The 13,753-nt window shown below is 48.1% G+C and overlaps 1 protein-coding gene across 1 annotated transcript in view; it reads left to right on the forward strand.

The window, feature by feature from the left end:
* The first annotated feature begins 518 nt into the window (after positions 1-518).
* LOC147700361 (uncharacterized) overlaps positions 519-13,753 on the forward strand; it is a 109,432-nt gene continuing 96,197 nt past the window's right edge. The window contains exons 1-2 of the mRNA XM_086935739.1: positions 519-1,156; positions 3,313-3,453. The gene's annotated coding sequence lies outside the window, so the exon portion shown is untranslated. The remainder of the gene's footprint in view (positions 1,157-3,312; positions 3,454-13,753) is intronic.

Here is a 13,753-nt window from a genome sequence, read left to right on the forward strand (position 1 = left end):
GGAGGGCAGGCGGGGGCCATGGAGGGCAGGCGGGGGCATTAACGACCGGGCATTATTGAGGACAGAATGGAATCAACCGGATGGGTCGGTACTGGGAATAGTAGAAAGGGGAGAGCGGTTTATACACACAGCCATAAAGGAGCAGGTCTGTCGAGTGTGGGGGGTGGGGGGGGTCATCGCCTCCGCAGGGGGGGGGGTAAGGGGGGAGGGGGCACTGAACCAGCGAAATACAGAATGGGACCTTGGCGGGCATTAATGCTGGGGAAGGTGCAGAGGGCGTGTAATAGCACCCTGACCGTTAGGAAAGGTTCAAGGTGCCGCCCGCATCAATGCGCTGCAGGGGAGAGGGGCTCCAGCACCATGAACAGCGGCGGATGCAGACACCGCTCCATGACGCATGCGCACTCAACAGGCAGCAGAGCGGGGGGCCTAAAAACACAAGCATCTCCGACATGTACCATAGTGCGGCTGCGCAGGATTATGCGCATGCGTGGAAACGCGGGGGGGGGTGTACAAACAGATGGGGGGAGGCTATCGATAGGATAACGGTCTCTTCCTCGGCTCCAGCAGCTGTAGGGGTGGAAGGATCCTCGGTCTGTGCGGTGACCTTCACCCTCTGACCCCGGACTTCACCCCCGGCCTCGGATTGTCATCTTCACCCTCTGACCCCGGACTTCACCCCCGGCCTCGGATTGTCATCTTCACCCTCTGACCCCGGACTTCACCCCCGGCCTCGGATTGTCATCTTCACCGTCCCAGACCGAGGGGGAGAGGGCTCTGAGCAGGGTCTGCGCAGGTAGAGTCTACAGCACCCCCCCCCACCGCTTCAGACAACCTTAACTCTGCATCCCCCCCCTTCAAGCCATGACACCCCCCCCACCCCTCCCCCCCCGGGCTGAGGACCCTTCACCCCCCTTCAAACCATGCCCCCCCCCACTCCCCCTCCTCGGTTGAGGACCCTTCACCCCTCCCCTCCCTCCTCTCCTGTCCTCAGCAGTAACAAAGTTCTATACGGAGAAGTGAGATGAACAGTGGCAAGCTATGATGGAAATGAGGAATAATGTGAAGGGGGTAGGATCTTAGCTTGATTCTGGCAGAATAATTTTAGATAGGATAACTTCTATGGACATTTTCAAGCTATTTATCCTGTTATTAAGTAAGTAAAAAAGTGGTGTGATTATAACTCGTATATAATATGGGGAATGTGCAATGAAGTGTTGTAAAAAAACTTTTGCTCTTCTTTTTTAAGGATTTTCTGTTTTTATAACGATTGATTACATTATTTATGATATTAGAGTTGTATAAAAATTGATTGTTTTGTGTTGTTTGAAGACCAATGGTCTAAATAAATATTATCTGGACTAGATGTAGGCCACAAACACCTATTCATCAAAATAGTTTAACACTATTACTTGCCTCGAGTCCAAAGCCTAGAGTGCACTTGTCGTAACAGCCCCAGGGGTCTGAGATAGATGCAGAAACAGATAGACTCAGCCAGATTCAAAGGCAGACAGGCACACACACCCATAAGCACAGACACTCTTAAACACATTCACACACACAAACACTGCTGAAACACACAGACAGTGCATGTAACAGATAATTTTTCGGCAAAAAGAGGGTGTGAAATGTGGGTTGTCACACAAGAAGGAATCCAGGTGCTTGGTCACTTGTGTAGGTTTGTGTCCCCAAAGTTCTTCTTATACAAAGAGCCAGGTTTGCAGCTCAAGAAGGAAAGAGGAGGCTCTGATGTGTCGAGGGAGGTCGTTCCATGTCTTGGGTGCAATGTAGGAGAATGAGCGACCTCCAGTTTTGCTTTTGCGAATGCCGAGAAGTGTGAGAGTGAGGCAGAACGTAGGTGTTCAGAGGGTTGGTGAAAGTGTTGTTGGTGTTCTGGTATTCCGGTACGATGTTGTGTAGGGCTTTGTGTGCATGAAGTCTAAATTGACTGCGCTTGGGAATGGGGAGCCAGTGAAGCTTCCTAAGGTTAGGTGTGGTGTGATGTGGTGCAACATGGGAGCTCAAATAGGAGTCTTGCAGCTGTATTTTGGAGGGTCTGGAGTCTTTGTAGAAGTTGTTTGGAGATTCTGGTGTAGAGAGTGTTGCAGTAGTTCAGCCTATGGGGGATGAGCGCGTGTGACGATCCTAGCAGGGGCTGTGTTATGCATTGTGATTGTTTGCACCCAACACTCACAATGCACCCTATTATGTTGTATGCACTGCTCTGGGGGCTGCCGCGACCGTGCACTGCCCTGGGGGCAGCGCATTCATGTGTAAACCCGGAGCAGCTGCTTCGTGTTTTCACAGTGCAGGTGTCACCCGCCTGCACTTTTACAAGGGACAAGAGCTCCCCTTGCAAGTGGGTGCAGTCAGTGACGGCACCCGCCTGCAAGAGGATTTCTGGGGGTCCATAGGACCCCCTTTAGCCACTGCAGAGGGCTGCTGTCAGGAGGCGCACTAACAGTGCGTCACCTTTAAAATGGCGCACTGTCAGTGCACCTCCTGAGGGCTCCTTTGACTCTGTGCCCGCTCCTGTAATACGGCGCGGGCGCAGTCAAAGGAATTCCCTCATTTGCATAGGGCAAGCACCTATGCAAAAGAGGAAACACCCTCTGAAGGTAGCACTGGTGCTTTAAGTGCGTCAGCGCTATTGGTATTATAGAAGGGGACACACAAGTGTCTGCACCCCCTTCTATAATACCAAAGTGCCCCGGGGACGCGCAAAGGGGGCGCAAACGCCCGTTGTGCACCCGGGGCACTTATTGTAATACTGCTCCATGTGTTCTGAGGCATCCATTTGAAGATTTTTTCGCAACATGAGTAGGAAGTGGAAGCATTAGGTGCACACTGCATTGACTTGAGCCGCCATGCTGAGTTTGTTATCTAGGGTGATCCTTGATTACTTGCGTGGCCTGTGAGTGCGGGGTTTGGTCCTATATTTGATGGCCACCAGGTGGAGTCCATTGGGGAGGTCTTGATGTCAAAGACCAGTACTTCTGTCTTGTCAGAGTTGAGCAGCAGGCAGTTGGTTTGCATCCAGTCTCCTATCAAGGTCATGCAGTTTGTGAAGTTGGTTCTGGCGGTGGTTGTTTTGTCCGTCAGGGAGAAGATGACTTGTGTGTGATTGGAGTAGGAAATGACGAGGATGATGTTGGCGAGTAGTGTCATGTACATGTTGAAAAGGGTGAGGCAGAGGAACTCTGCATATTCATTTCTCGGTCTCTGTTTTGTTTGTTTTAATACAGTAACATAGGTCAATTACAAGGCTTTCTGAGTAATTGAATGTTTTATTGTTCTCCGTTTATCATACAGGCTCAACTTCTTCAAAAAGTCTGTAAAGATCTCATAGGATTCTTCCTTCTACTTTCCTTAAGATTTGGCCCTGCAGACTCCTTCTTAGCTCCAGAGAGCGGCTGGTGCTCCACCTCCAATGTCCTCATATTAAAGATGAAGGTAAGTGTCCTTTTAACAGAGGTCAAATAAATAAAAATCTCAATTATTGTAGAGCCGATGGATCCATTGCTGTTCTTCCCAACTATATCTTTTCCAGCCTGTTCTGCTTTCTATGGTCTGCTTGAATTTCTTTCTTTTTCTTTCTCTGTTTTTCTCCTTTCTTCTATGTATCTTAGCCCTTCACACTTTCTTACCCATCACAAGAGTAAGGCACTTAGTTTGGCCATAAAGCCTTGCTTCTAGAAATCAAGAAGCTCAGGAGATTTTAGGATCCTATGAACGATTGTCATGGTTTTGACCCCGGTTGTCCTCCTTGGACTCCGCACTAGCCTCTATGCCTGTACTCTTCCTTACCTGTTCCTTCCCCTAACTATCTCTGTGACGCACCTGGTCAGCCACGGTCCTCATTGGAACCACTGTGTTTCCAGGTGGAGTGCAGGCTCCCATCTCTGTCATTTACCTGTATTACTAGGTCAGCGTCTTTGCTTCGTGGTGCTCCTCCTACTAACAGAGCTCCTCAGTTTAGATTCCTCCAGGCTGACATATGTGCCATAGCTCTTCATCATGTTCACTGTGCAGCAGGGTATCCTCCTCCATGAGTCGACTCCTCGTTGGTGGTCCTCCGCTTCCCAGATCTGGGGGTCAAAGATTGCCAGCATGAAAGAACCTTTTATAGTCTTTTGTTGGTTTTTCCTCTCCATCTCATTCCTCTGTATTGTTTGTTTTTTCTGTCTTCTAATTTTTCCTTCTTTCCCTGTTTGTCAGTCTTTATGCTGGTTCTACATTTTCCTCTCTTCTTCCTATGCAAGTCTTTGTCTACTTTCAGCATAGGTAAGTACTCCCATCCACGTTGGGGTTGATGATCGCTTTTTTTCTGTATTGTCCAAAACTGCTAAATCATACATTGGTCTGTTAGTTCTCTGTAACCAAAAGTACAACACTATAGTTCACTCTCAAGCCTATCAGCAAGACGTAATTAAAACCTCATGTTGAAAAACTAGCACATATTTAACCCTCAAGCTAGAGGCTAGTTTTGGGTTTGTTTTACTCTTGACCCACAAAAAACATGAAACCAATATATAGACATTTTCATTAACATTGGGATTAATGACTACATATTTCAGACCCTGAGCAAACTACAAATGGTTTACATTGCCTGGACACGTATGTATTTTTCTTTCTGCAAGGCTAGGCCAAGAGTTAGTTGCCAACAAATGACTCCACAGCTCAGAAGATCTCTGGGGGACACAAAAGCTATTTATTTTCTAAATTGTCATACTTTCCTCTATAAGCTCCCCTTACTCAAAAAAATATGATGCTCTGCTTCACTATCCACGCTGTGAGCAAGGCATAATGAAACCCAAAAATCATATTGAACCCACACTTAAATCAACAAGAGGCCTAATGTTAAAAGCCTAACCTGAGGTGCACCTATACATCTTTTATATACGACAGTCATCTCATGCCACCAGTTCTGGTCTCTTAAACAACACGTACACTCCATCAGCCAGGCCACAGAATGTTTGGAGCTGGACTTTGCTTTCACTTTGGCAATTCCAAGTCCGCAAGGAATCAGGTAGCTACTTAGGCAGTGGATTGTGAGCCGAGGGTCCTTCGTCTCTATATGGATGCCGTGCTCTGAAAGTTCTTCAGGCAGCTACTTGGGCAGTGGATTGTCAGATGGGGGTCATTTTTCTCTACGTGGATGCTATGCTCGGTATGATCATCAGGCAGATACTTAGCAGTGGATTGTCAAATGGGGGTCCTTTGTCTCTATGTGGATGCTGTGCTTGGAATGTTCAACAAGCAGATACGTAGGCGGTGGATGATCAGCTGGGGGTCATTTGTCTCTATGTCAGGGGTCCCAAACTTTTTTGACCCACGGCTCCCATGACCTACTGGCTATTGCCAGTGGCTCCCCACTGTTACTTTTTTTGGAGGGTGGGGGCGATGTAAGCCTGGCCTTGGGAGTACTTCAATTTTTCTCCCTGACAATAATTGGGATGAAGCTGATGAAGGTATTATAGTCATATACGCAGTGTGTTTCTAAGGCAACGCCTCTGATCAAATATTCCTAGTTACACTTCTTTGCCCATGCCTTTTTTAGATCCCCTCTTCAACTGTTTTATCCCACTTATAGTGCTAGATAGCACCACTATGCACGTAGGCCCCATTGCTAATGTATTTCTGTGCAAGAAGAATATTTGCATTCACATTCCATTTCCACCGATGACATACGTGCCAACACACCTGTCTCAGCAGGATGACTCATGATTTTTTAAACCCCATACAGCTTTATTTTAGCTGCCCTTCCCTAAAATTGCCTCTAAAGCAATGCAAGTAAAATAAATTCCTCAGATTTCTTTATGGTCCCGATTTCTTGCTTTCAAATGTTGGCATTATGCCGTATATGGTGTTTTACTTCCCTATGCTCAAGGAGAGAGTAGGCCTATCTGGAAATGTGTGTGTAATGAAAGAAATGTGTAATGGAAGTACCAATGATTCAAAATGCAAATGTCAATGCTTAATAATCCTTAGTGTGTTTAATAGAAAGGACAACTGTACTTTCCTGATAATTTGCATTGGTGTAAAATGCATTTGGAAAAAAACAAGACTAATAATTAACGAATCTAACAAAATAAATCAGGCATCTTCTGCTTACTTTGGGAGTGTTGGAATGTGGGATTCCAGTGAAATATGGAAGTCATCCCCCTCGACATGTCATCAATTAAGCACTACATTTACAGCTTTAGGCATGACGCTCACAAATCATCGACATTATGCATTTATGTTGAATTAGTTTAACTGAAGCCAACAACCCCTTCAACATTAAATGCATTAAAGTGATTGGTGTGCGGCTCCTCCGGCTAGATTTGACGGCTCCCCGGGGAGCCACGGTGCACAGTTTGGGAACCCCTGCTCTATTTGAATGCTGTGCTCGGTATGATCATCAGGCAGATACTTAGGCGGTGGATTGTGAGCTGAGGGTCATATGTCTCTATGTGGATGCTGTGCTTGGAATGTTCATCAGGCAGATACTTAGGCGGTAGATTGTTAGCTGAGGGTCATTTGTCTCTATGTGGATGCTGTGCTTGGAATGTTCATCAGGCAGCTACTTAGGCGGTGGATTGTCATCTGGGGGTCATTTGTCTCTATGTGGATGCTGTGCTCGGAATATTCAGCAGACTGCGTGCATCTGGAATCCAACGTAGTTTCCCATTATTATGTAACTGTGCAGTTGACACTTTACTTGAAGAATTCTATTCTCTTGTTAATTCCAGACGTAAGCGTTATTTTGGAATATATGTTACGGAGAACAATAATCTATATGAACTGAATTACTCCCTTCAAATTACTCAAATTAAGGTGCTATTCACAAGATGGGCCAGCCTACCCTTATCGATAATGGACAGTGTTGATTTAATTCAGAAGTCGGTTTTACATGTGTGCAATTTCCGTTTTGCTGCAACCCCCTGCACTCTTCAGATGACGTTTTTAGGAAAATGGAGGTAATGTTCTCAGCCTTCATATGGCTAATGAAACGCCTAGTTTGGAAAGAGATAAATCATATAGGCCAGTTAAAAAAGTGACCTTCCCCTTCAAGATTTAAAAGAATAGTACTTTGTTAGTTTTGCACATTGCACATTGCTGTTACAGGTACTTTAGGACTCCCGGATTAATTTGGACAGAACAACTGTTAAAGCATTATGCTATTTCCCGCTGTTGTTACCCTCTTGTTGGATGTACAGATTGGGTGTCAACCTCTATTAGACTAAGTATCTAAGTCTAGACTCCTGGAAAGATTGGACTGAAGTTGAACCTCCTATTAGCCACCATAAAATAATTATGCAATGGCCCTTTATTCAGATAAGACATTTTTTGCATGTAATGGATCCTAGAAGAATTTTGACAGGTTTGGATGTAATTAAAGATCTAACCGGACTAGAACACGCAGATCCATTAGGTGCTGGGTCAATATCTAGAGACAAAAACAGGGTAATGAGGTATTCTTTAAGGCTTGGGATATGAGGCAGTTCAAAGAGGGCCTATAGATGTCGGTAGAAACGTGGAATAAGATCAATTTGTTCAAGTTTCCTTTAATGAAGGTGATGAATTTCCATCGAAAGCAATTCTATACAAAATGGTTGCTCTATAGAACCCCAGCTTAATTGCACAAAATTAGCCCCCAGATATCACAATGTTTCATGCGCACAATGGCGGGGGGAATCGGGAGGGTGGCACTGTGCACATGTTACCTGGGGCTGCCCAAAAATAATCTTTTTTGTGTTGAGATTCAGGAGTGTGGCCACCATACATTAGAGACTGAACATCCAATGGATGCCCAGACTTCGGTTTTGGGGTATTCCCCCGACGTCAAAATAGAACAGCTGCAGAAGAAACAATTACTTATAATTGCCTTAATAACAAAGTGAATCATTCTTAAATATTGGTGGTCTGAAGTGATTACTACTTTCCAAAATGAATGTTCTTGAACATCGCTATGCGATATGGTCTGGAACTCATAAAAATTTCAGAGACTATGAGGGGTTTTGGGATAGGTGGGGTGATAAGCTGAGGGGCCACATCACTTGGTACATAAAATTGTAAAGTTCAAGAGATAGCAGTCTATCCCACTCTATATAATTCAAAGCATTATGTGCAAAATTGCTTAGTGCATCACATTATAGAGTTCAGAAGGGAGTGCTTCACTTCCATTTTCAATTCAAACACATCCCACTATACAGCCTACTCTCCGCCTTCATCACAGGCACCATCTTTAATCCACTTTAATACTCACTATTCATATGTTCACAACTGTAGAGAGAGGACTTGCCCGCCCCCTGTAAGCATCATCTTTGATTCCTTTATGCCATTCAGGGCATCCTATTTAAGTCCAATGTGTCCATTTACACAAGGAAAAAAGAGAAACCCAAGCAACAAAGCTTCCGATATGGTGGGGGGGGGGGGGGGCACCATTGTTCACCATTATTCCCCCTATAAATACTGGTATCGCCACATTACTTCCGTTTTAATATTCCGGGTTAGATATTCGTTTTGTCCTTGGGTTTAGAAAGATGAGTTACACTCCTGCATCCCCCATGGGCTCCATATTCGATCCTCTCTCTACTTCAAAATCTAATATTGAGACTCAGTATATTGATAAACATAATTGAAGGATCCCTATGTTGTCATTTTATCCATAATCCCATTTCATAGTATCATACACCAACTCCTTCAGCTCCATGCCCTAAAGGATATGCCAGTGTTGCCGTAAATTCAGTATGAGGGAAGCCCCCAGCACCAGGAAATGAGAAACTGCCGCCTTTAAAGAAGACAGACGTGAAGGGTCACAAGAAGCAAGAACAGAAGATCTAGCAACTGACTTGGCACCAACCCTGCCAGCCTTTCTGCTGACTTTGAGGATTGCACCAAAAGACGACTTGTCCATCAGCTGCTGTGTCTCCAAAGCCTGGGAGAACTGCCAGTACTTCGCCCAAGAACCAGGAACTCCAGTGGAACAGCGGAGCTGCACCCCTGCACCCTGCAGGTTCCAAGAAAGACCTGTGAGGTTCCAAGACCATGAAAAACCCGACTCCTGAAAGCACAACTGCACCCGAGCCATCTAGCCCGAACTGAAGTGGGCCAATGGTGCCCTCTAGCGTCGAAGCTCACCTGGGGTTTCTCCGCTGTGGACTTCTCTACGTTGCCTGCAGCCTCTGTTTGCAGGCGCTCCTCTACCTCAATCTCTCCCAGTGACAAAACCCAATGCCTAAGGACACCTCTGCACTCGTCACTCGTGGAGAAGAGGACCAAAGGTGTCCCCATGTTCCTGAGCATTGTGAGGCCTGAACCCCCTGTTGGTTCAGCCCGACTGGCCTCCCAGTCCAAACCTGCAGCCTCTTTTCTTGTAGACCAATTCTCATAGACTAACGTTGGATACACAACACTGTATGCCCCACTACACCTGGGCGCTAGTATCGCTGGAGGTGCCCTGTTGGTGCTGCCTTGGACATTGCCCCATACTCACCTTAAGTCCAGTTGATTGGTCTTGTATGTCGATGTACTCTAGCTCTATGCTGTATTTGCTTTCCATCCCAAAGGATAACATTGCAACCTGGTTGCATTATGTAAACCTGGCACAAGGCATTTTGGTGGTTTATACTTTCTAAAGAAAATCAGGATTTTCATCGAAAATTTAGTTGAAGTGATGCAAAGTAGCACTCTGCTGTACTTTGCTTCAAGTGGTTGTTCCACGGGTGGTAACTGGGGAGTTTCATGCAACCACCCATGGGGGTTGACACACAATCTACTCTATTAGCAGTTTTAGAGAAATATTTACACCAAAACATTATACTTCCTTGAGGCAGGCTTAACGGATGAGAATAGTTTTAATTTGTCCATATTTTTCAAACTTTGCATTTGTGTGGTGTAATACAGCACACATACGAAGTGGGAAAATAATAAAGCTTACTTTTTGAACTGGAAAGCTCTCTTATCAGTATAAAACTCTCACCACTGCTATAATTGTAAAGGGATGGAGCTTGTAAAATAGGTTTTGTTTGAACTTTTCATGATAATCAGCACCCATCCACAAGACAGTCCTGATTCAGTTGAGTGAAGTTGCTAATTTCACACCCATCACAATGATCACACCCTGCCTTTAGGCACATTTTTGTGGTTGTTGCTAGCACAGTCTGAAGAGTGCAAGACACAATTTTACGATTGCATCTGTTTACTTACAGATGCAATTTTATGTCATATGTTTTTCTGTCTTGAATAGAAGAGGTTTGATCATCTTGGCAATGGGTGTAGAACTTTCATAGTCATGCGATCAGCTTCATCCACCCATGGTACCGGTCTTTGCAGGTAAAAACAGACATCAGTCTTTTCTTACCTACTCTCCTCATCACCATTGATTTAAATGTCCTTAAATGTACAAGATTGAGGGGCGTGGCCTAGCGAGCCATCATGGTGGACATGTGCTAGGAGAGCTCCGTCCAGCCCGCTTTAAAATCCTACACTTTCCTGCTTCGCCGGTCCACTTCTACGCCCAGACTGTGCTCTGAAGGCATCGTGAACCGAAGATTTTCATTCCTTCCAAGTTCCGGATGGCTCTGAGGCTTTGAGCGGGTGCTGCCAACGGAGGCCTTGGATCAGGCTGTCTTCGCTGGGAACAGGTGGCCTGCGGCGGAGGCCGGAGCGCCAGACTGCGTTGGGCCTTGCTAGAGCCGCAAGCTGGTGTGCTGCCTCGGCTGTGCGGATTGCCCCGGAGCCATCTGGGACGTGGTGGATGCTCCCGGACCTGCCTCGGGCCCGCCGTGGATGGATTGCTGCCACCCCTCGCCAGCTGAAGTGCAGTGAGTGTAGTTGGTCGGCGGCCATATCTGGTCGTGAGGGGAAGCACCGTGGGTGTTTGCAGCTGGGCACGGGCTGAACATTGCCCCACTGGGATTGATCAAGAGCCAGTGATAGCAGCTCACTCAGGTCTGAAGTCCTGCTGTGCGCTCCCTTCCCCCGTGGCAAGATGGGCTCACACCGACGGTCTATCGGACCGCGTGGGGCCCGGTGGAAGATCGCAGGTGTGGTGGCCCCCCTGGGTGGCTTTCCCTAGTGACAGGAGTGTGCCCTCCTGCTACCCCCCTCCCCTTGGGAACTGTGTGCCAATGATCAGCGGCTGTGTCGAGCCGCGGGGGAGGTGTTATCTGCCACCTACTTGAGGGAGCAGCAGCCAATATACGGGCAAGAATCTGTGGTCCGCCTGGGGCGGGGCCTCTCAGGCCTATCTCCCCTCCGCCACCCAAGGTCCTGTGTTGGGGGCCAGCTGCATTGTGGGATCATATTTGGAACACTGCCTGTGGAGTTTGGGCCGGGTGCCTCCTGTGCTTTCTTGGGGTCCCCGGTGAGGGACTGAACAACACACATACCTCCTTCCTCAACTGTGGAGCGGCTGGCTCGGCGGTCGGCCGAGCCGAGCGAGCTTGCCATAAGGTCCCCGGGTACACCGTCAAGGCTGCAGTGACGCCATCTATACTCTGCGTGGAGGCATTTGAGGGATTATAGTGGGGCCCCCTGCGCTCTCGGCTGGGAGCGGTGCTTGTAGAGGACTCTTGGATTGTGAGCGGGCCCGGTGAGTGGTGTCCATATTATATGTGGCCCTTGGTTGTGTGGGGTTCCTGAGGTCCCCTTCTCCTCGTCCTATTGCCAACCCCGTGATCGGCAGCCAGACCGACTGGAGAGAACCCCCCTGATGGACACCAGCCTCTTGCATTGGGTTGAGTCCATGTAACAGTAGAGCTATCGCCTAGTGGCACTTTGGGGTCCCACAATATCCGGACTACGCTGTGCAAGGGGCGGGCAGAACACTTTTTGCCACGGGGACGTGTCGAACATGCCATGACGAGGGACCGGCCGGGTGTGGGGATCATCCAAGCAAAGTACAAGAGACAAGTTTACGGGCCTTGGGGTCTCTGCAGTGGCGTCAGGGGGGGACGCCTAGTGATGTACCTGACAATGCCACCCTCATGGCCACCATCACCCAGTCGAGAGATGCCCTGGATGCCACGGTTGGGGCGGTTGAATTAGACGTCATGTTGCTACACCAAGATTTACGCAACGTGGTGGCACGAGTTACGGAGACCGAGGCGAGGGTCTCTGGGGTGGAAGACGTGATTGATACCCTGCAGAAGCGAGTAGCCTCCTTGGAGTCGATCCAATGAGGGCTGGCATCCCGGGTAGAAGACGCTGAAGGGAGGGTCTACGCTTCATTGGATTCCGGGAGGGGTGCGAGGAGGGTGGCATGGAGTGGTTCCTCACCTAGTGGCTTGGGAATTGGCTCCCTCAGGGGGTCACTGTCTACTTGTTTCATGGTGGAGCGCGCCCACGGGGTACTGATCCAGAAACCACCCCCGGCGCACGCCCAAGACCTGTTATCGCAAAACTACTCAATTACCATGACCTGGACGTTATCTTGAAACAGGCTAAGGCCAAGGAACCGCTGCTGTTTGACAATGCACAAATCCTAATTTTCCCCAACTATACTAAACTGGTCCAGCAACCACGGCAGTCTTTTATGGTGGCGAAGGCCCGTCTCCGGGAGCTCAAACTTCCCTATGCCCTACTCTACCCAGCCAGACTGTGGGTGGTCTATCGATCCCGCACCCATTTTTTCGACTCGCCGGAAGAGGTCTTCCAATGGACTGATGAGACAGTGCGTTGTTGCCAACACATTCCGCCCCGGAGGGACTCTGATTCCCCGTCGAGCAAGATGGTGCGGAAACAACCTATGCAGAGAGGGAAGGGGAACAGACGCTCCAGGTCCAGATGAAGGTCTCAGTCGTGTGGCACCTCATCCCGAGCTGCATCAGCCCAGCGACTGCCTACCTCATCAGACTAATCTTGGGGGGCGCTTTATTCCAATAGTTTTTTGATATGTTTGCCTTGACCGGGGAAGCACAATTGAGGGCCGATGTCCCTGCAACACATCAGTTGACAGGGAAAGGGCCAGCTGACAATGGGCTGTAAGTTGGGGATCCATTGGCGGGCGGGGGAGTGACTTCCTGTTGGTGTCTGCCACTCACGCTCGCCGCAACAGATACTTCATCATTTTTAAGGTATAGGGTGGGGGGTGGATGTTTGGGGGGGAAAGGGGTTTTGTTGTTTGTTCGCACTTACCTACATTGCTTCAGAGTTGCTTTATCTAGACCACATAATCTTGTCTAGACCATATTTGTACTTCGAACCTTCATATGGCGGGGTCTTCTGGTGATAATCTGGATCCCTCTGGGACCCTTCAAATAATGAATTGGAATGTCAGGGGGCTGCGCTAGACCAAATCTAGCGAGGCGCTATACTCAAACAGGCGAAGCGAACGCATACAGACGTCCTCATGCTGCAAGAAACGAATCTTATGGGCACTAAGGCGCTATGCTTTTAACGCTTTGGTTGCATTCATATACTTCACTCTGGATTTGTGAGTGAGTCCCAGGGAGTTGCTATCCTGATCCATTGGAGGGTTCCATACACACCCACGAAGACGTGGAGGGACACGCAGGGTAGATATTTATTTCTTCAGGGGACGATAGGGACTGAATCCAACTGACTGGGATGTGTATATGCCCCCCGCCCCTTTCTTGGGGCATGGTGGAAAAAACTCATGACCCTGTGGACAAGTATGCCTGATAGACTGGCTGTTGGAGGGTGGAGGGGATTGGAATGACGTGCAAGATCTGGTCAGGGATCGTTGGCGACCTGGGGGCCCATTGGAGGCAGGTGGGAAGACTAAGTTACATTAACTGGTGGC

This window comes from Lissotriton vulgaris, chromosome 8, assembly GCF_964263255.1.
Source record: "Lissotriton vulgaris chromosome 8, aLisVul1.2, whole genome shotgun sequence".
Classification (NCBI taxonomy): Eukaryota; Metazoa; Chordata; class Amphibia; order Caudata; family Salamandridae; genus Lissotriton; species Lissotriton vulgaris.